The sequence below is a fragment of the Panulirus ornatus genome, chromosome 10, assembly GCF_036320965.1.
Source record: "Panulirus ornatus isolate Po-2019 chromosome 10, ASM3632096v1, whole genome shotgun sequence".
Lineage (NCBI taxonomy): Eukaryota > Metazoa > Arthropoda > Malacostraca > Decapoda > Palinuridae > Panulirus > Panulirus ornatus.
Genome location: NC_092233.1, coordinates 26131681 through 26153726, shown reverse-complemented (window position 1 = coordinate 26153726; position 22046 = coordinate 26131681). Strand labels below are relative to the sequence as shown.

Genomic DNA, 22046 nt, shown 5'->3' with positions numbered 1-22046 from the left:
GTTGTGCTATTGTTAGCATATACTGCTGGTATAACAGGTGTGTTGTGCTATTGTTAGCATATACTGCTGGTATAACAGGTGTGTTGTGCTATTGTTAGCATATACTGCTGGTATAACAGGTGTGTTGTGCTATTGTTAGCATATACTGCTGGTATAACAAGGGATGTTGCTGCTATTGTTAGCATATACTGCTGGTATAACAGGTGTGTTGTGCTATTGTTAGCATATACTGCTGGTATAACAGGTGTGTTGTGCTATTGTTAGCATATACTGCTGGTATAACAGGTGTGTTGTGCTATTGTTAGCATATACTGCTGGTATAACAGGTGTGTTGTGCTATTGTTAGCATATACTGCTGGTATAACAGGTGTGTTGTGCTATTGTTAGCATATACTGCTGGTATAACAGGTGTGTTGTGCTATTGTTAGCATATACTGCTGGTATAACAGGTGTGTTGTGCTATTGTTAGCATATACTGCTGGTATAACAGGTGTGTTGTGCTATTGTTAGCATATACTGCTGGTATAACAAGGGATGTTGCTGCTATTGTTAGCATATACTGCTGGTATAACAGGTGTGTTGTGCTATTGTTAGCATATACTGCTGGTATAACAGGTGTGTTGTGCTATTGTTAGCATATACTGCTGGTATAACAGGTGTGTTGTGCTATTGTTAGCATATACTGCTGGTATAACAAGGGATGTTGCTGCTATTGTTAGCATATACTGCTGGTATAACAGGTGTGTTGCTGTTATTGTTAGAATATACTGCTGGTATAACAGGTGTGTTGCTGTTATTGTTAGAATATACTGCTGGTATAACAAGGGATGTTGCTGCTATTGTTAGCATATACTGCTGGTATAACAGGTGTGTTGCTGTTATTGTTAGAATATACTGCTGGTATAACAAGGGATGTTGCTGCTATTGTTAGCATATACTGCTGGTATAACAGGTGTGTTGCTGTTATTGTTAGAATATACTGCTGGTATAACAGGTGTGTTGTGCTATTGTTAGCATATACTGCTGGTATAACAGGTGTGTTGTGCTATTGTTAGCATATACTGCTGGTATAACAAGGGATGTTGCTGCTATTGTTAGCATATACTGCTGGTATAACAGGTGTGTTGTGCTATTGTTAGCATATACTGCTGGTATAACAGGTGTGTTGTGCTATTGTTAGCATATACTGCTGGTATAACAAGGGATGTTGCTGCTATTGTTAGCATATACTGCTGGTATAACAGGTGTGTTGTGCTATTGTTAGCATATACTGCTGGTATAACAGGTGTGTTGCTGTTATTGTTAGAATATACTGCTGGTATAACAGGTGTGTTGTGCTATTGTTAGCATATACTGCTGGTATAACAAGGGATGTTGCTGCTATTGTTAGCATATACTGCTGGTATAACAGGTGTGTTGTGCTATTGTTAGCATATACTGCTGGTATAACAGGTGTGTTGTGCTATTGTTAGCATATACTGCTGGTATAACAGGTGTGTTGTGCTATTGTTAGCATATACTGCTGGTATAACAGGTGTGTTGTGCTATTGTTAGCATATACTGCTGGTATAACAGGTGTGTTGTGCTATTGTTAGCATATACTGCTGGTATAACAGGTGTGTTGTGCTATTGTTAGCATATACTGCTGGTATAACAAGGGATGTTGCTGCTATTGTTAGCATATACTGCTGGTATAACAGGTGTGTTGTGCTATTGTTAGCATATACTGCTGGTATAACAAGGGATGTTGCTGCTATTGTTAGCATATACTGCTGGTATAACAAGGGATGTTGCTGCTATTGTTAGCATATACTGCTGGTATAACAAGGGATGTTGCTGCTATTGTTAGCATATACTGCTGGTATAACAAGGGATGTTGCTGCTATTGTTAGCATATACTGCTGGTATAACAAGGGATGTTGCTGCTATTGTTAGCATATACTGCTGGTATAACAGGTGTGTTGTGCTATTGTTAGCATATACTGCTGGTATAACAAGGGATGTTGCTGCTATTGTTAGCATATACTGCTGGTATAACAGGTGTGTTGCTGTTATTGTTAGAATATACTGCTGGTATAACAGGTGTGTTGCTGTTATTGTTAGAATATACTGCTGGTATAACAAGGGATGTTGCTGCTATTGTTAGCATATACTGCTGGTATAACAGGTGTGTTGCTGTTATTGTTAGAATATACTGCTGGTATAACAAGGGATGTTGCTGCTATTGTTAGCATATACTGCTGGTATAACAGGTGTGTTGTGCTATTGTTAGCATATACTGCTGGTATAACAAGGGATGTTGCTGCTATTGTTAGCATATACTGCTGGTATAACAGGTGTGTTGTGCTATTGTTAGCATATACTGCTGGTATAACAGGTGTGTTGCTGTTATTGTTAGAATATACTGCTGGTATAACAGGTGTGTTGTGCTATTGTTAGCATATACTGCTGGTATAACAAGGGATGTTGCTGCTATTGTTAGCATATACTGCTGGTATAACAGGTGTGTTGTGCTATTGTTAGCATATACTGCTGGTATAACAAGGGATGTTGCTGCTATTGTTAGCATATACTGCTGGTATAACAAGGGATGTTGCTGCTATTGTTAGCATATACTGCTGGTATAACAGGTGTGTTGCTGTTATTGTTAGAATATACTGCTGGTATAACAAGGGATGTTGCTGCTATTGTTAGCATATACTGCTGGTATAACAGGTGTGTTGTGCTATTGTTAGCATATACTGCTGGTATAACAAGGGATGTTGCTGCTATTGTTAGCATATACTGCTGGTATAACAAGGGATGTTGCTGCTATTGTTAGCATATACTGCTGGTATAACAAGGGATGTTGCTGCTATTGTTAGCATATACTGCTGGTATAACAAGGGATGTTGCTGCTATTGTTAGCATATACTGCTGGTATAACAGGTGTGTTGCTGTTATTGTTAGAATATACTGCTGGTATAACAAGGGATGTTGCTGCTATTGTTAGCATATACTGCTGGTATAACAAGGGATGTTGCTGCTATTGTTAGCATATACTGCTGGTATAACAGGTGTGTTGTGCTATTGTTAGCATATACTGCTGGTATAACAAGGGATGTTGCTGCTATTGTTAGCATATACTGCTGGTATAACAGGTGTGTTGCTGTTATTGTTAGAATATACTGCTGGTATAACAGGTGTGTTGCTGTTATTGTTAGAATATACTGCTGGTATAACAGGTGTGTTGCTGTTATTGTTAGAATATACTGCTGGTATAACAGGTGTGTTGTGCTATTGTTAGCATATACTGCTGGTATAACAAGGGATGTTGCTGCTATTGTTAGCATATACTGCTGGTATAACAGGTGTGTTGCTGTTATTGTTAGAATATACTGCTGGTATAACAAGGGATGTTGCTGCTATTGTTAGCATATACTGCTGGTATAACAAGGGATGTTGCTGCTATTGTTAGCATATACTGCTGGTATAACAGGTGTGTTGTGCTATTGTTAGCATATACTGCTGGTATAACAGGTGTGTTGCTGTTATTGTTAGAATATACTGCTGGTATAACAAGGGATGTTGCTGCTATTGTTAGCATATACTGCTGGTATAACAAGGGATGTTGCTGCTATTGTTAGCATATACTGCTGGTATAACAAGGGATGTTGCTGCTATTGTTAGCATATACTGCTGGTATAACAAGGGATGTTGCTGCTATTGTTAGCATATACTGCTGGTATAACAAGGGATGTTGCTGCTATTGTTAGCATATACTGCTGGTATAACAAGGGATGTTGCTGCTATTGTTAGCATATACTGCTGGTATAACAAGGGATGTTGCTGCTATTGTTAGCATATACTGCTGGTATAACAAGGGATGTTCTGGGTCATTACTAACAAAATATGAGTATTTTCTGTCATGACGGTATCCATTTTATAAAAGAAAAAACACTTCATAATTTCTTTTTCACAAACCCACGTTATTTTAGGGTTCTGGCTGGAGGTATTCTCCACACTAACCTGCTATTTTAAAGACCAAGGATCAATACCCTTGTCATATGTACGTGCGCGAGAGGCCACCTCTTTCATAAAAGATGCCTCGACCTCCTCCATTACTCTCAGGCCACCGGTGTTTCCGGCTGGATGTCGTTCTTTAACACGGCCGCCCCAGACAAGCAGGGTCTCGGGTCGTCCAGTCTCAGCCACGGTGTAGAGGGGTCTGTGGACACACACTGCTGTGAACGTGACGGAGTCCTCACGAACCTGACGAATCACAACCACGGACTTCGACATGTTGTGTACTAGTGAGGTACGGCCATCTCGCCGGCATTATACATCTCTCCTTTAACGTCATCTCAACAGTGACATGACATCAATTTTCATACTATATAAAAGCTGTCCCGTCTGTCTGTCTTTCATCTGAACACCCACCAAGGAAGGTGCCAGACGCACACGTAATCTCCATACAAAGATGTCAATAACTCGTGTATTTTCTTGGCAGGATAGAAATTGCTGGCTGCTGGGATGATATATTTTTCGAGAAAATATGTTGGTGTAGAGCGGGAAGCCTGAGCCGACATTATAGGAGTTAGACGGGGAGAAAACGGTGTTGGTAAATGGTTGAACCCCTAAACAATGCCTTTCCGCCATTCGTGAGTGGTGGTGGCCAGAGAGGGTACGGTAGGCAAGGAGGGAGGAGGAAGTGGCAGTAGTAAGGGAGGGCATGGTGGCTATGATGGGAGGGCATGGTGACTACGGTAGGAGGGCGTGGCGATGTTGAGGGATTGTGCGGTCTTCCTCCACAGGAGCGAACAGACGAGGGCCCGTAAGGTCCGAATCTGCTGCAGAGTATCTCACGCGTGACATGACATCCACTCAACAATGACATGTCATAATTTCACCAATAACACTCTCGACTTTGGTGTCGTGACATCGTCTCACCAGTAACAAGTCTTCATCATCATCATCATCATCAGGCCAGCATCACACCGCACCGGTGGCATGACATTATAATCTCACGGACACAATAGCAAACAACACAGGAGTGAGGATCACTGCCCAGCTCTTGGTGTCTGACTGTGATACCACTATACAGGGGTGTATGACACCGTCCTCGGCATACCCCTGAAGGAGACGTGAGGCAGGTCCTCGAGCGGGGAGTAATTTTCCAATTTAATCCTGAAGTACCGAATGATGCAAGTCACATTCAACTCCATCACGAGGGTACCCCATTACCCAGGCTTAATTTGACGCGAGGGCGACGTTAATGGAACGTAGGGTCCCCGTTTCTGTAATGAATGAGGCTGAGGAGTTGAGCGAAGTCAGGTGGATCAAAGATGATGTCATTTGCTGACATCATGAAGTCCCCTCGTTATATCCAGACTGGTGTATCGAAAGGTTAGGTGAAACTTATCCTAATGTGCAAAGGCCTATATGTACCCATGTTACTTCTCGCATATATATATATATATATATATATATATATATATATATATATATATATATATATATATATATATATATATATATATTCTTTTTTTTTTTTTTCAAACTATTCGCCATTTCCCGCATTAGCGAGGTAGCGTGAAGAACAGAGGACTAGGCCTTTGAGGGAATATCCTCAACTGGCCCCATTCTCTGTTCCTTTTTTTTTTTTGGAAAATTGAAAAAAAAAAAAACGAGAGGGAAGGATTTCTAGCCCCCCGCTCCCTCCCCTTTCAGTCGCCTTCTACGACACGCAGGGAATACGTGGGAAGTATTCTTTCTCCCCTATCCCCAAGGATATATATATATATATATATATATATATATATATATATATATATATATATATATATATTTATGTACGGAAGGTACAGCCGAGATCCGCCTGCTTGTGAAGTCATACACGACGGGGCTGCATTATCATCGTCAGCCGACGACAGGGAGTACAGTTTCGTCGAGTCCAACATTTCTTCGCTTCTGATCGTAGCGCAGCCTCGAAGCTGCAAGTGCCTTATATAGAAGGGGTCCTGGGATTTGATAACCACCCACCCACCCACCCACACACCCACACACACACACACACACACACACACACTCCATGCGGGAGCATGTTAAGATAAGTTCCTTAAGGCAAGAAGGCCCTCGACAACGCTTGTGTCCAAATTCCGACCGCTGACGACCGCTCGCCAGGTGTCGCCCGGCTGCAGGCAAAGTCCCTTAAACTTACCATCCTTGCACATAGTCTGTGATGGGTATCGAACCCTAGATGTCCACCACTCATTCTCTTCCATCGTCCGAGCCACGGTGGGGCTCCTACAGCACACACAATGGGCGTGTGGAAATCCTGTAAACAGGGCTGCTACGCAAGTTGAGGGGGTGAGGGAAGGGGTGGGGGTAGGGGGAGAGGAGGGGAGGGGAGGGGGGGGGGGGCATATACAGCAGTGTTGCTGGAGGTCACGGGACGCGGGCCTGGGTCAATCTTATCGTGACAGCCCTCGCTAGTGACGCACTTCCCCTGCGCGGGATTAGGGCTTATCTACTGCGCGTCCTGTTCTCTCTCTCTCTCTCTCTCTCTCTCTCTCTCTCTCTCTCTCTCTCTCTCTCTCTCTCTCTCTCTCGGTGGCCCACAGCCCCCCTCTGTACGACCGACTTCTTTTCCCACTCTGCGAGACGGCGTCATGTACACCCTTACCGAGACTGTGCGTTTGCCTCTCCATTAGCGTCTCCCTGGGTGAGTGTGTAGACCGTGAGGAGGGAAGAAAGGAAGGACGGAAGGAACGTTAATGGCAAGGAAAGGCGGAGGCGGAGGAGGAGGCGGAGGAGGAGGATGAGGAGGGAGACGATGAGAGACAGGAAAATGAATGATGGCTTTGAAGGCACAGAGGATAGAAGCAATGATAGAAGGATTGAAGGAGGGAGGGAGGAAGGGAGGCGGGGGTGAGCACAGAAGGACGAGGAGTCTATGTTCGGGTGGGAATGGGAGTGACGGCATTGTTTACACTCTGGTACCGGAAGTGTGTAACACAGAAGGCAGTACCTACAGTGTGTGTGTGTGTGTGTGTGTGTGTGTGTGTGTGGGCACTGGCAAAAACTATGTGTGATAGTGTAGCAGTGAGGTCACTGCTACACCATGAGTAGGAGGAACGTGCGGGCTGCGGGTCGACCCCAACACATACTTTTTTTTTTGCCTCCCTCCCTCCCTCCCCATCACTATATATAACACACGTCGTGTTAGCTTGTCCCGCCCGGCTAACTCACCCTACAGTGCCTGGCAGGCCTCCTGCCTCGGCGCGGGCAACAACACATCCGGGCTCGAACACTGGAGAGAGAGAGAGAGAGAGAGAGAGAGAGAGAGAGAGAGAGAGAGAGAGAGAGAGAGAGAGAGAGAGAGAGAGATTCATAAACCTGGATTACACAGGCAGCGTACTTCAAGAGACTCATATGCACAAAACATACATCTTCATCACGTACTCACATTGTGACCTTACCACATTCCTCGTCACATTAAGCGTCTGAGTAACCGGAAGAATCTCTTTCAAGAATTTTTCCGACGTGTTGAAATGTCTACTGAACCTGTGTAATATGAACTGATGAGGTTGTATACGATTACTCCCAATTTATGTTTGTAAAAAAAAAAGAAGTCATTAATCATTGTTTCAGGTAAAGTATGATCTTTTTCTTCAGTGTATCAGTCATTGTTTTCTGAGCATTTGTAATTGTTCAGACACGTTATGTATGACCTTTGATATCCGCCACTTGCCCACACCACATCTACACTCCCTACACCTCAGCAAACGCTCTCTCTCTCTCTCTCTCTCTCTCTCTCTCTCTCCTCATCACTGTACACCCCACAATGCACGACACCGTGCCCTGAAATACACACATCCACACCGTGACACACCCCGACGACATCCCACCATGACCACACCTTCATTCACCCCTCTCAGTTCCTTACACCCTGGAGAACATCTGGCGACACCCCACAACACCCACAGCTTCATACACCCCCTTGACTAACACCCGTCGACGACACCCCCTCCTGCAGCAGTCGCATCCAGTGTACTAACCAGACGTCCTCCTCTCTCTCCCTCCCTCTCCACCACGCAGGCCACGGGTCTCCTGGAGTCGCTGGTGCCGTACTCGCAGATCGAGGACGTGCACGTGGTGGTGCCGTGCGGGACCTCCGGACACAAGTTTTGTGTCAGGGTCATCGTCAGGGACGGCGCCCTCCTACTGCAAGTAAGTACTGCCCACCTTCCTCTGTCGTCACCTCCTCCTGTTTCTTGGTCTCTTTTTTGTTCACTTGTAACACGATATCTTATTTTTTTTTTTCCTTTGGTTCTTGGAGTTTTCTTTCACACCGTATCTCCACATGTTTTAGTCTCTTATAAAAGTTGTGGTTTGTTGGAGATTCTGATTAATCACAGGCTAAACCTTTCCTTGTTGATAATGCTCGTGTCGGGGAATGCTCTACCCCAACCTCCATCATCTTTTGAGGTGGGAGGGGAAACACGGGGAAGACGTCTGACGTGGTTACTGTGGAATGTTGGACTTGAACAGAGCATCAGTGCCCTCCGCTGCCGTACCCTCAGACGTGGAATTAAATTCTACCAATGGAGAGAAAAATCTAAAATGAAAATCAAACTTCCTTTCGTTTCGTGTGTACGTGGGTTTTCCAAAAATGCTTCCCAGTTATCCTCTGATGTGTGTGTGTGTGTGTGTGTGTGTGTGTGTGTGTGTGTGTGTGGCTTTTTCGTCAACTTCATCAGCCCTTTCAGGATAGCAACACCATGCACAACACATCCTTGAACCACCAGAACTTGGCACGAGAATAATAAAAGACACGTAAAACATGATTTGGACACCTCGGTACACGTCTTGCTTGATTCGTAATAATCAAATGGATGATACCACACTGTTCCTGGGTCCTCACCAGAACCTGATCACTCCGTCCTCAACGTGTGATCATCTCCAGTCACCAGTATTGATGATGACTGGTATCTATCAGCAGGTGCCTTGGAAAGTAATGACAGTAAACTAAAGTATGGTGTAAGTATGTCTTCAGGCAAACAGGTTTGTGAGGGAATCACAGGATACGTTGTCTTGGTTGGCTGCGTTGAAATCGTAAACACGCATTGTGTCGCAAAGTCCAGCGACGTCGCTAGCTGGTAGCAGGACCTTCTGAATCGTATTATTTCCGGATGTGGGACAGTGGGTAGGGTAGATGCGGCACCGCCTCTGAAGGTTAGGTTTACCAGTAAAACAACGAAATGTAGCGCCAGTCTTGCTGCGGCATTCTCATGAACCTCACTAGGCTGCGGCATTCCCGTGAACCTCACTAGGCTGCGGCTCTCCCGACCCCAGGATGCCACTGTGGCCTCCTGATTGTCGATGTCGACCTCACAGCTGAGGAAAACCTCTAACAGAGGAACCCCGTGATGTCACAAAGCATCACTCCTACCAGCATCAGAATTACAGCCATAACAACTCACTGGTTTTTTTTGGCTCACTGTACAATGGAATCCGCACCGGTCAAGGAAAACGTGTGGTGTGGTTCATCTAATAAAGATGCGAGGTAAGAAAAAAAAAATATATATGATGGGGATATACCACCGTCAGCTGTGTACGTCAAGGTCACACACCAAGTTGGTGACGCTGCATCACTAACTATTCAGTCAGACCTCTTGGTTTTCGGAACACCTCGCTCATCCGGACAAACTCATTTATCCGGAAACTGTTACTCTTCCGATAACGTTCCACTGTTTTGTCTACTCATCCATCATGTTTGTGGCTCAGCTTGGAGTCACTCGCCCGTCCAGAACTGATCTGCCAGGACAACGTAATTATCGTATCGAACTCGTTTCTTAAAGGTCTTTTGCTTTGTCACTGAACTCTGTAAGTACCTGAACTTGAACGTCTACCATTCCATAAATGGTTCACACTAGTAGTGTTTGTGAAGGTGAGTGAGGCAGTGTGATCTCTGTCTCATGAAGCTTTACGGTCATAATCGATGGTAGGGTGGTGTTGAGGGACCAGTGTGGTGGTGGTGGTGGTGGTGGTGGTGGTGGTAGCGTGGTGTTGAGGGACCAGTGTGGTGGTGGTGGTGGTGGCAGGGTGGTGTTGAGGAACCAGTGAGGCGGTGGTGGTGGTGGTGGTGGCAGGGTGGTGTTGAGGTACCATTACGGTGGTGGTGGTGGTAGGACGGTGTTGAGGAACCAGTGTGGTGGTGGTAGTGGTGGTGGTAGGGTGGTGTTGAGGAACCAGTGTGGTGGTGGTAGTGGTGGTGGTGGCAGGGTGGTGTTCAGGTACCATTGCGGTGGTGGTGGTGGTGGTGGCGGTGGAGCGGTGTTGAGAGACCAGCTTGGTGCCGGGGTTGTGGGGCTGTGGCCGTACCATTGGATCTCAGCGGCATCATTAACATGTAAAGGGAGGGACCCTTCCTGTGACGCGCATCGTCCACACGCATGTGGCTGCTGGTACATTATGCACGCCCCGTCTGTCGCATTTCTTAGCGGATGTGTTGCGTCGTTTCCACGGCTTTGTTAAGAGCAGGGGCCTCGCTCGTGGCGAGAAAGGAGGACATGGAAAATATGAGGAACAGTCTACGTAATATTGTCTTGAATCGTCCTAGCTTACATTAAGAATACACAGCGTCCCGCGTATGGTTAAACTTAAATTCCCACAACAGCACGAAGGCAAATAAAGAATATCCTGAGAGGCGGTCATTCTTAAGATGGTAGGACAAACAATCAAGAAATCCTCAAAGTCTTATCACATGTGCCAATGACATGAAGACAGTCGTCGCTGATAACGCAAGAGGAATATGGGAAGACTTTACAATTACTCTATGACGTATGTAGTAAGCAGGATGCTCAGCCCATGGGAACGAGTATAATCAAAGATTTCTCGTCATAGTTCCCCCCAGGGCTTTGTACACATCCGGAAAAATGCCTCCCCCGTGAGAACATCTGTGACTCGTCTGGCGGAGGCGTTCTTGTCTGACTTCTGAGGATAACTTCTTGAGACATGATGCACTACGAGTCCTCCCGTTGTACTTCCTGTATTTCTGGCTTCGTTGAAGATACTTTAAATTGAACGTCCTCTCACCGAGGCCGTCCCTGGTTACATACCGCAGGGAGCACCGTGGCCCGGCAGACCCGGCTCTGATAAGTCAGAAACACATGATTAATTTTAATTGCAGAGGGTCACTGGCTATGGTTTGGCCAGAGCTGGTACATCCATCATCCACCGAGCCAGGATAAGTAAATTCCTGGTCGCTAGAAAGGTTGCCACTCGCTCGTACCCGCAGGGAAGTAGCGTCTGAAGTACAATATGTCATTATAACATGTTAGCGAAGCATCACATCTCGACGTTCACCCAGAGCCATTCTTTTTACGATGCGCTTGCCCGCATCCCTCACGGAAGCTCTGTTGTGGAACTGTGTGGACTGTGATCGCAGATCAAACTCCCGTCCAACATAAATGGTATCAGAAGTTAATGTTTTCATCTGCTGCAGCCAAGTTATGATAATAATATATTCGAGTTGATGGACCGCAGATATTTCTTAATGGAAGAAACATCTGCGGTCGACGGTGCTGGCAGCTGCCTGGAAAACTGAAATACAGACATCTTGTATGGACACGACTTTCTCCAGGACACAAACCCTCACGTCCGTGCCTCCCTCATTGCCGCTGGCCCTCACGTCCGTGCCTCCTTCATTGCCGTTGGCCCTCACGTCCGTGCCTCCCTCTGTGCCGCTGGCCCTCACGTCCGTGCCTCCCTCTGTGCCGCTGGCCCTCACGCCCGTGCCTACCTCATTGCCACTGGCCCTCACGTCCGTGCCTCCCTCTGTGCCGCTAGCCCTCACGTCCGTGCCTCCCTTTGTGCCGCTGGCCCTCACGTCCGTGCCTCCCTCTGTGCCGCTGGCCCTCACGTCCTTGCCTCCCTCTGTGCCGCTGGCCCTCACGTCCGTGCCTCCCTCTGTGCCGCTGGCCCTCACGTCCGTGCCTCCCTCTGTGCCGCAGGCCCTCACGTCCGTGCCTCCCTCTACGCCCCAGGCCCTCAGCCTCGACGTTCAGCGTACACAGAGGTTTGTTGTGAAGGATATCTCCCCGCCCCGCCAGACGCACAGCTACCGCCTAGAGGAAACATGTGGCCAAGGAGGAGGTAAGTCGTCCTCCAGACTGACATCTCACTCAAGTAGATCGCCCTCCTGAGGCCTAAGGCTACTGTCTCATAGTTACTCACTTACATTCCTGATTCTTTTTCTTCCATCTTTTGGTTTATTATTTCAAAGCAAATAATCGACTGTTCGCATGGATGACTTCTGACTTAAACTGACCATTTGCTGCTCGACTTACAACCTGATGAAGTGTCATCGGTTCAGTCTCGACTGATCTGGCGAGGTGAGTGATCAACACTGGAACAGGAGTCGTCACATTAAATCTTCCTATGATCAGAAATCATCGTTATGTTCGAGGAGAAAACCTTTGCTTTATCAAAAATATAAATATCTGGCGTACATGATGGAAAACATTCAAACCATTTTTGTTTTCTTTACTTTAGGTCTTTTTTTTTTAAGAATCCTAGATACTTTGGTATCTCCCTCTCTCTTCTTTATCCACTAACATTCTCTCTCTCTCTCTCTCTCTCTCTCTCTCTCTCTCTCTCTCTCTCTCTCTCTCTCTCTCTCTCGTTGAGAAGCAGTAGATGTGTAGGATCCATGAGTGTGTGTGTGTGTGTGTGTGAGAGAGAGAGAGAGAGAGAGAGAGAGAGAGAGAGAGAGAGAGAGAGAGTGAGAGAGAGAGAGAGAGAGAATATGTTAGTGGGCAAAAAAAACATGCGGCACCCGTTTTGTGTCCTATGACACAGCCTCCCACCCAGCAGCAGCAGCCTGCGGCAGTGCGGCACCCGTCCTGCGGCTCCCAAGACTCACGTCACACATGCGTCACACCCTCACATCTAGCAGCAGCAGCAGCCTGCGGGAGTGCGGCACCCGTCCTGCGACTCACCAAAGACGCAAGCCGCAGCACATGCGTCACAACCTCGTCTCACTTACCCAACCAGCCTGAGCTCCCCCCCCCCCAACCTTCTTGTTCCTGGAACCTGGAACCTCACACGTCTTGCGACATCTTCCATCTGCGGGGAATTCGGAACTGAAATTCCTCCTTGTTCAAGCCGTCTTCTCCTACAATCCTCCACGAGAGTCGACTGCCGTGCTCGCTCCCTCCACCGACGAGGCTTGGCTGGCTGGCTGGCTGGCGGGCACGGACGCACACCTGGAGGGCCGGTCACTGCAGGAACAGGTTGGGGCCCTCCTCCTACTTGCCTGGCAGCGATATGTCTAAAGATGGCGTGAGTTGCGGAGGTGAGTGTTTCGCTATGAAGAGGGTGAGGAGAGGGGGGGAAGGCCTAGGTGGGAGGGATGACTGCTCGTTGCTGGGGTTCCGCCGCCGTGCGAGTCGTCGTGGCGATAAGGGACGACTTGGTCGACGGTTGGGTTCCACCGTGGGCGTCGTGGCTGCAGGGGCCACAACAACTGTTGTGTTTGCTTGTTTGTTGGTTGGTTTGTTTTCGAGTATAGTCTCTGTTTCTGAGTAAAAGTCATCCCGACTTGCGATTACATGTGATTATTATTCGTGTGTTACGAGCAGAGAGTTTTACACTCGTGCTCCCCGTCTCTTAACCTTGTGTATATGTACCATGTCTGTATTCCTGTGTGTGTGTATACACACCCACACACACCCACACATATAAACCAGCCTAAGCCGGGTGGGTGTGTGTATGTGAGAGACTCAGCGAGAGATCCAATACGCATGTAATGATGATAATAATAATGATAATAATAATAATAATAATAATAATAATAATGATAATAATAATAATAATAATAATAATGATAATAATAATAATGATAATAATAATAATAATAATGATAATAATAATAAATAATAATAATATTAATAATAATAATGATAATGATAACAATAAATACTAATGCTAATAATAATAATAATAATAATAATAATAATAATAAAGATAATGATAATGATGATAATATCAACAGTAATAATGAGAAGAAGAAGATTCAACGCTGAAAATAATGAAAAATATGCATACGGCAATAATCATGGAAGCTTTGAAATGAAACTGGGGAGTTGAACAGCATTTTACACAAACAGAAAATGGAGTTTGGTGCGAAGTTACGACTAGTCTTCAAGACGACTGTAGTGGTTTGGATGAGGCTGTTCCTGTAGCGGTCTGCAGGAGGTGGATGCGTTCATTGTGTTGTGGTGCCGGACTGGATCTCGGAAACGAGGGATCTTAGTTGACAGGAGTTGACGGTGGCGAGAAATGGGCTGTACGATCACCCCTCCATCTGTCGGGTGAGGCTCGGCTGATGGATAGAGTGTCGGTCGTTAAGATGGATCGAGGATGATCTCCCATCCCGTTTTCTGTATCGTTTCTGGTATCCTCTGTTGTCTAATGGGTAAGGAGGAAAACCAGGCGGGGCAGGGAGGAGTAACAGGTAGATTAGGAAAGAATGAACGTTGCTGCGCGGGTGCGTGTGAGTCCAGACGCAGGGAGCGCGAGCGATGCCGCACGACAGAGATGGGTCGAGCAAACAGTCCTGCCAGGTTCAGTGATCAGTCCTGACGTGGTCCTTCCATCGTTGACCCTCGTCCGGAGCGACACTAACAAGACCGCGAGGTTATGTCCATCCCAGATGGCGCTGGTGATACGGGTGAGGGCGCGGACATGGCTGGCTGGGAGTAAGGCTGACGTGCATCATTATGGCCTTGGTTCGGGCGACGGTGACATGGTCAGCGGCGATGGTCCAGTTCTGAAGGTTGTTGAGGACGGTCTGGAGGGCAGTGGAGCAGGTAGAGGTGCTCTCAACGGTGACACCAGCGGTGGAGTTCCTCAACGTGCTACCGTGTGTGTGTGTGTGTGTGTGTGTGTGTGTGGGTGGGTGTGTGTGGGTGGGTGGGTGTGTAGTAGCAGTAGCAGTGACAGTACTTTTCGTTGTGGTAGCAAAGTGTTTCCCTCGGCGTATATCTTGTATAACTTGGAGAGGTACTGTGACGTATAGTCTGTGCGACGCTCCGTCATAACCACTGTGTCAACCTTACCCACCGCTAATAACACAGCTCGACCCAGAGTCTGGTAGCGACGTGTGACCCACGCTCTCACAGCGGCCCAGTCAGCCTTCACAAGCTAGGGGGGGACTTCTGCTACCCAACAAACCGTTGGCACAACTACTGGGCCCTTGGACGAAAACCTTGAAGAGACGGCAGCGGGCAGCCTCCAGGTGATCTGCTACGACTGGTCGTCGGTTGGGTTCCACCGTGGTCGTCGTGGCTGCAGGGGCGACAACAACTGTTGTGTTCGCTTGTTTGTCTGTTTTCGAGCAACCGTGAGGGACGCGCTCCAGCACGTCTACTCCCAGGCCGCACAGGCACGTCCAACCTCCTCAGGAGGGGCGAGCGAACCACTTTTTGTGTGGTCGCCTCTCTCATGTGCTAAATGTAAACTCGTCTTGTGACTGATTTGTGCCGGTAACCCCGGCAAGTTTACTGTACATCCTAAGCTCATCCTGTGAGCGGTAGCGCAAAATGATTACAAAGGTCTCCAAGGGTCTTAGTCAGACCTCAGTGGGCTGATAGTACATAAGATGTTACAATTCGTATTTCAGTACATTACATGGTTTCACATGGTAAGTTTTACCGACTAGATACAAAAAGTGGATACAAACTTGTACGGTTTGTTTAGATCTATTCCTGTAAGACTCTTATTTCTTCACATTCGAAGACACAGTGTTCTAGTTTGTGTCCAAATCTTTGACCACAAACTTTACAACTCACACGGTTAACATCTCCGGTAGTTTACTTCATCGTTTACTTTCGTCTATATTCGCTGTGTCTCGTTCCTCTCCCTAATCTCGCCAGTTTTTTTCTCTTTTTGTTTTTTGTCTGTGTATGTGTGCCTGAGTCTTATCTGCCATGTCCCCCTTTAAGAGTTAATTATTCTCTAGTAGTTCCAAATGATCATTAGCTCTCTCTCTCTCTCTCTCTCTCTCTCTCTCTCTCTCTCTCTCTCTCTCTCTCTCTCTCTCTCTCTCTCTCTCTCTCTCTCTCTCTCTCTCGTTTCTGATCACCACTACACGTATACATATGCGTTTCCATTTTCTTCCGCGTTCACTGATTCTCAAATGCAGTCTCGTGTTTTTTTTCTTTATTTACCCCCCCCATACACATACATACATACATACATACATACATACATGCATACACTTTCTTCCTCCTCGTGAACGCACTCGGGGATAACACAAACACATGATCGTTTCCCAGAAACTTACTGCAAGGGACGGACGCCTTCCCCGCCCCGCCTCTTGCAGCCCATTGCCAGCGTGAGGCCATGTATCCCCCTGACTACAACAGTACGACCCTTCACCATGAGGGCACGGCCCCTGAGGATGAAGGCACGACCTCTTGATCAAGCACGACGGTACGACTCTTGATTATGACGTTTGGACCTTTAACAGCACGACAGTGCGACCCTTGTGCACGTCAGTGGGTATCTTTCAAATTGGGAAGCACGACCACCGTACCGCATGAAGACCTGGACGTTGACCTCAACCTTGCGGGGTCAGATCAAAGTCCAAGCCATCAAATACCCTCCAAGGCATACGAACGCAGTCTCGCCCCTCAGTAAACCCGACGATGTTTTCACGGTGGACGTTATGACAGGTTATTCTCTCCTGCCGCTCAGTCTGACGGCACGCCTTCCCTACTCCTACTTCAGACACTCGCGGCCACTTGCACACCCGGATAGATGGTGTTGCTCAAGCCCGGCCTGTGCTCAGCGAGTCATATTTTGTGTACACAAACCCAAAGAATCTCTCTTAGGAAGGCACTGTCGGCTGCTATTGCCCTGCCCACACACACACACACACACACACACACACACACACTCACGTAGATATTTTGGCCAGGAAGGAAGTCTGCCGTCATCCCTTCCATTGTCCCAGAAAAGCTGTCTACGACAGAGCTGCGACACAGTCCTCTGTGGTGCAGGCCGGGTCTGATCGAGGCAAGACCACACATCCAGGAAGCTCACGTCACCGGGCAAGTGGCTGCTCCAGAACACGAAAGGTAAACACAACTATACACCTGACGTCACACAGCTGTGTACTTTGAGTGTCTTGAGCGACTGAATACATGAGTTCCTCCATCATACCTGACATACCACGTCACCAAGTCCCGCCTCCAGAACATGGCTCTGTGTGTATGTACACACGTACATACACGCTATCTATCTTCATCTGTCTATATCTCTGTCTACTGGCGTTTCTGGACTCCGCCCACTAGCCTTTACCCAGTGCGTGTGAAGTCGCCACCTTCAGCAAGGCTGCATCACCGTCGGTGGACGGGTGGGGACGCATCCTTCTCAAGGACACTTCTCGCTCTAAAGGAGTAAGTCCCTTTTTTCCCCCCTGCTCCTGAGTGGGGTGCATCCTCGGCACTGGGAGGGGGTCAGTGCGGCTGTGGTGCTGAACTAACAACTCGGACACGAGGGATATCAAGTGGCAGGAGCTAACGGTGGCGGGAATGATGCAATGGTTTAATCCCGAACCCTCGAATGCGTATGATTTATCATTATCTAAGTTACGGAGAGCGAGATTTAAACTTGTGATGCCCCGTCTCATAACTTTGTGTATACATATACCATGTCCATGTCGAACACACACACACACACACACACACACGCACACGCACACACACACACTCAAGCTTATGCCGGGTACCCACTTTATCGATCAGCCTCTACGGGAGGATAAACAGCTGGAAGGACTGTGGACTGGCTGCCGCGACCAAGATTCGAACCTATACGGGTTTGATTCCAGGCGCCCTTGCATGTGTGTGTGTGTGTGTGTGTGTGTGTGTGTGTGTGTGTGTGTGTGTGTGTGTGTGTGTGTGTGTGTCCTCACTTCATATAGACAAAAAACTGAAGAATTACTTCCTCATCGTCTGCAGCGAATGACAACAAAACAAAAACATTGAAAAACTTTCAAGAAATAAAAACAAGAAACATTCCACTTCTTAGCTGGGTTGTTCTCCAGTGACGGGGTGGCCAGACCCCAGCAGTGATGTCACATGTACCCACGGAACCACTGGTACATGGCAAGGACGTCACAAGCACCTAGAAGTGACGTCATGACTACGTAACTGTGAGGCCATGAGTACGCAGGAGTGAAGTCGACCGTAACGAGCACGTAACAGGAACGTTACAAGTAGCCACCAGTGACATGACAAGTGCAAGGGCATGGTCGGTGCAGTTACCCGGGAGCAGTGACATGAATACTCTCCAGGCGCCCACATGACCATCCAGGAGTCCCGCGCCAGCAGTGAGTCGCATTAAACCCAGCAGTGAAGCAACACGTAACCAATCAGTGACATTACTGATACACAGCAGTGACACCTACCCCAGGCAGGGGTCCCACGCGTCTGGCAATCACGTAAGAGACATCTACCCTTCTGCTGCAGTGACCCAAGTCTGACAAAAACATAACGGACAACTACTCCCCTCCCTGCAGTGCCCCCAGGAGTACTCGAGCAGTGACATAACCATTGGACAACGTTAAAACCGGGTTGGTCCGATTCACTGTTCGTCCGGACCTACCTCATCTTTCAGCCCAGGCAGTGAGGAGCCTTGTCACTATTGCCATAAGCTTCTCTTTCCTTCGCCTGGAGACCATCTTTTATTCTTCTTTTGCTTTTTCTTCTTCGGTTGTGGTAACACTGTCTCCAGGACTAAGCACAGCCTTGTCCTCAAGCGATGATGATCGTGTCTTCATGACACGATGAGAGTGAGCATGGTCAGCGCACTGGTTATCCTGTCAAGGATTATCACTGTTGTCGATCAGTGTCCAGTGATCTTTTGAAGCAAATATTGCGAAACGCTGGAAGTTACCTCTCTCTCTCTCTCTCTCTCTCTCTCTCTCTCTCTCTCTCTCTCTCTCTCTCTCTCTCTCTCTCTCTCTCTCTCATTTAACGTTAATAAAATCGATCATGAACTGATGATGAGCCACAAGATTAAGGACACCCCCCCCCCTCGTGTGAGGGATCTAGATGTCATTGTCTCCAACAACTTCAAGTTTCTGCCAGCATTGTACCGAAGCTCTCAAGACAGCAAACAGGATGTTCGGAGTCATTAACATATACTTTACATACACGTGAGGATATGATATTGTCACTATTCCTGAAGTCTAAATAGTCCCCCCACCTCGAATATGCAGCACAATTCTTGCCCCCCCCCCCCTCCACCCCCACAGTAAAGCAAGGATATTCTTAAACTGGAAGTAGTGCAGAGAAGAGCAACTAAATCAATTCCCTCTTTGCGTAATACATAAAACGAGCGCAGGTTGCGAGAAATGAATCTGTTTTCTCTAAGCAAGGGGCGTCTGCCAGGCACATCAATAGAATGTTTTTAAAGATACTTAAATCATTCAACAACGTCGACAGTGAAAATTTGTTTATAGTCGCGCTAGGGTTACCAGCGAGAGAAAATGGACTATAACTTAAAGAGGTCACCGAGTTAACCTGGATTGTACGAAATATTTCTCACCAACGATATTATTAACACGAGGAATAAGCTGCAGGAACATGTTCAGAGCCACTCTGTTAATACCTTCATAATAAGGCTTGATCATCACGTGTCATTCCCCCCGGTGCTGACTGATTCTTTCCTTCAATGATCCTGACGTAGTGGTAATATCTATGCTATCTTCTCAACCACTGTGATCTCGCCCTGGCCATGCTGCACTAGACTTACCAACTGTGATCAACCCGCGTCCCCTGCTTTAAGGGCGCAAGACAGAATAGTATGTATCATCCTTCCACATCAGGAATAATACTGACATTGTAAGTCGCGAGGCTGGAACTCCAAGTTTATCCTCACAATTTTGCCTCAAAACAAAAGGACAATTCCCTATAAAAAAAAAAAGACTACTGTAACCTCGAGGCATAGTAATCCTACAAGGTATTTCCTCCACTTGTTTCCCTTCCATCGTGTGGCCAGAGGGAGTGGAGGGTGGGGTGTGGAGGGAGACTTTACTGTTATGCTTTTCATCTGCTTTTCAGGGAACGTTACGACGAGACCACCTCGCCTGCACCTTGGGTCTGTGCATCTCACAAACTCTCTCGTCGTCTATCTGAATATCCATTTCCTTTTGCAATCTATTTCTATCTTGCTCTATCTGTGTACTTGATTCTTTCCCTCGTTTCACCTCCCTTCCCCTCCCCCCGACACACACACACACACACACACACAGTGTCAGGGCCACATCAACACCCACACACACACACACACACACAGACACACATTGTGAGTATCTGGTACAAAATGGTCGTTAAGAACGTTGCGTCAAGGCTCACTACCTACCTGCATACATGGAGCATGGAGGTGTTTCTGGATCATACGGAAGAGATAGAGATAGAGAGAGAGAGAGAGAGAGAGAGAGAGAGAGAGAGAGAGAGAGAGAGAGAGAGAGAGAGAGCAAACCCTGTGACGTGTAAGGTATATATGCGTATGTTGACTCAAGTCTAGTGGGTTGTGTATCAACATGAGGGCGGGCCAACCAGCATCCAGGGAGAAGGGTTGTGTGAACAGCCTATCTGTACGCCTCAAGTGGCCACCACCTCCCAGTCAACACGAGCGTCAACACGGACGTTTATTTGGTAACGCGACCCACTCACAACGGAGTCATGCATCGCCCCGCAATCTGTCGTCAATCCGTCTGCTGGAAGGGTTGGCTGTACGCAGCCTCCTCCCTCCTCTCACACACCCTCAGTGCTGGGTGTTGTTGGTGGCGGGTGTGGGCAGTGGTGATGCCTGGGGTACGGGATGTGGCTGTGATGATATGGATGGTTGGGGGTGGTAGTGGGTTGTGGTGATGGCTGGGGTCCGGGAGGTGGTTGTGGGTGTGGATAGTGAGGGTGGTTGTGGGTGTGGATGGTGGGGTGGTTGTGGGTGTGGATGGTGGGGGTGGTTGTGGGTGTGGATGGTGAGGGTGGTTGTGGGTGTGGATAGTGATGGCTGGGGTACGGAGTGGGGTTGTCGGTGTAGGTAATGACGGAAGGCGTGGATGGTGGTAGCTGTGGTATGGATGCTGCAGATGGCTCGAAACGGTGGGAACCGTAGTGGTTTTTCATGGTGACTTCCATCGTGTGGATTGTGTTTTGTGGTGTTGACGACGTTTTATGTGACGTGGACGGTGTTGTATGTGACGTGGACGGTGTTGTATGTGACGTGGACGGTGTTGCATGTGACGTGGACGGTGTTGTATGTGACGTGGACGGTGTTGTATGTGACGTGGACGGTGTTGCATGTGACGTGGACGGTGTTGTATGTGACGTGGACGGTGTTGTATGTGACATAGACGGATTTGTATGTGACACAGACGGTGTTGTATGTGATGTGGACTGTGTTGTATGTATGTGATGTGGACTGTGTTGTATGTATGTGATGTGGACTGTGTTGTATGTATGTGATGTGGACGGTGTTTCATGTGACATGGATGTTTGCTGTGGTCTTGCAAAGCGGAGGTGCGGCGGTGTGAACGGTCTGCCGCCTGTCACACTGTTGAAGAGCAGATGGTGACTTTTGCCCCTTACTAACCTATGGGGGTGGAGGGGTCTGTCTCGCTTGAGAATGAACATCTGGGGATGAGAGAGAGAGAGAGAGAGAGAGAGAGAGAGAGAGAGAGAGAGAGAGAGAGAGAGAGAGAGAGAGAGAGAGAGAGAGAGAGAGAGAGAGAGAATCTTGCTGGAAAATGTGGTTTTATTTATAGTTATGCTAACGTGTTCTGTTTCCTGTTGCGTGTCGGCATCATACAGTACCGCGCGAGGATGTCACCACCTCACACCACTGCGCAAACCTTTCACTTGCCCACCAACTTTCCCTCCTCCCCACCATCTTGCCTCTCAGTAACCCCCACTCTTGACCTCCATTACTCTCACGACTCTCTCCAGTACTCCCACTTTGCCTCATCTTCTTCATCATCATCACCTTCT

General features: G+C 47.5%; 1 protein-coding gene across 1 annotated transcript in view; it reads left to right on the top strand.

Annotated features, from left to right (window-relative positions):
• LOC139750831 (C-Maf-inducing protein-like) overlaps nucleotides 1-22046 on the top strand; it is a 342875-nt gene that overhangs the window by 155058 nt on the left and 165771 nt on the right. Inside the window, exon 2 of the mRNA XM_071665605.1 lies at nucleotides 8080-8211. The gene's annotated coding sequence lies outside the window, so the exon portion shown is untranslated. The remainder of the gene's footprint in view (nucleotides 1-8079; nucleotides 8212-22046) is intronic.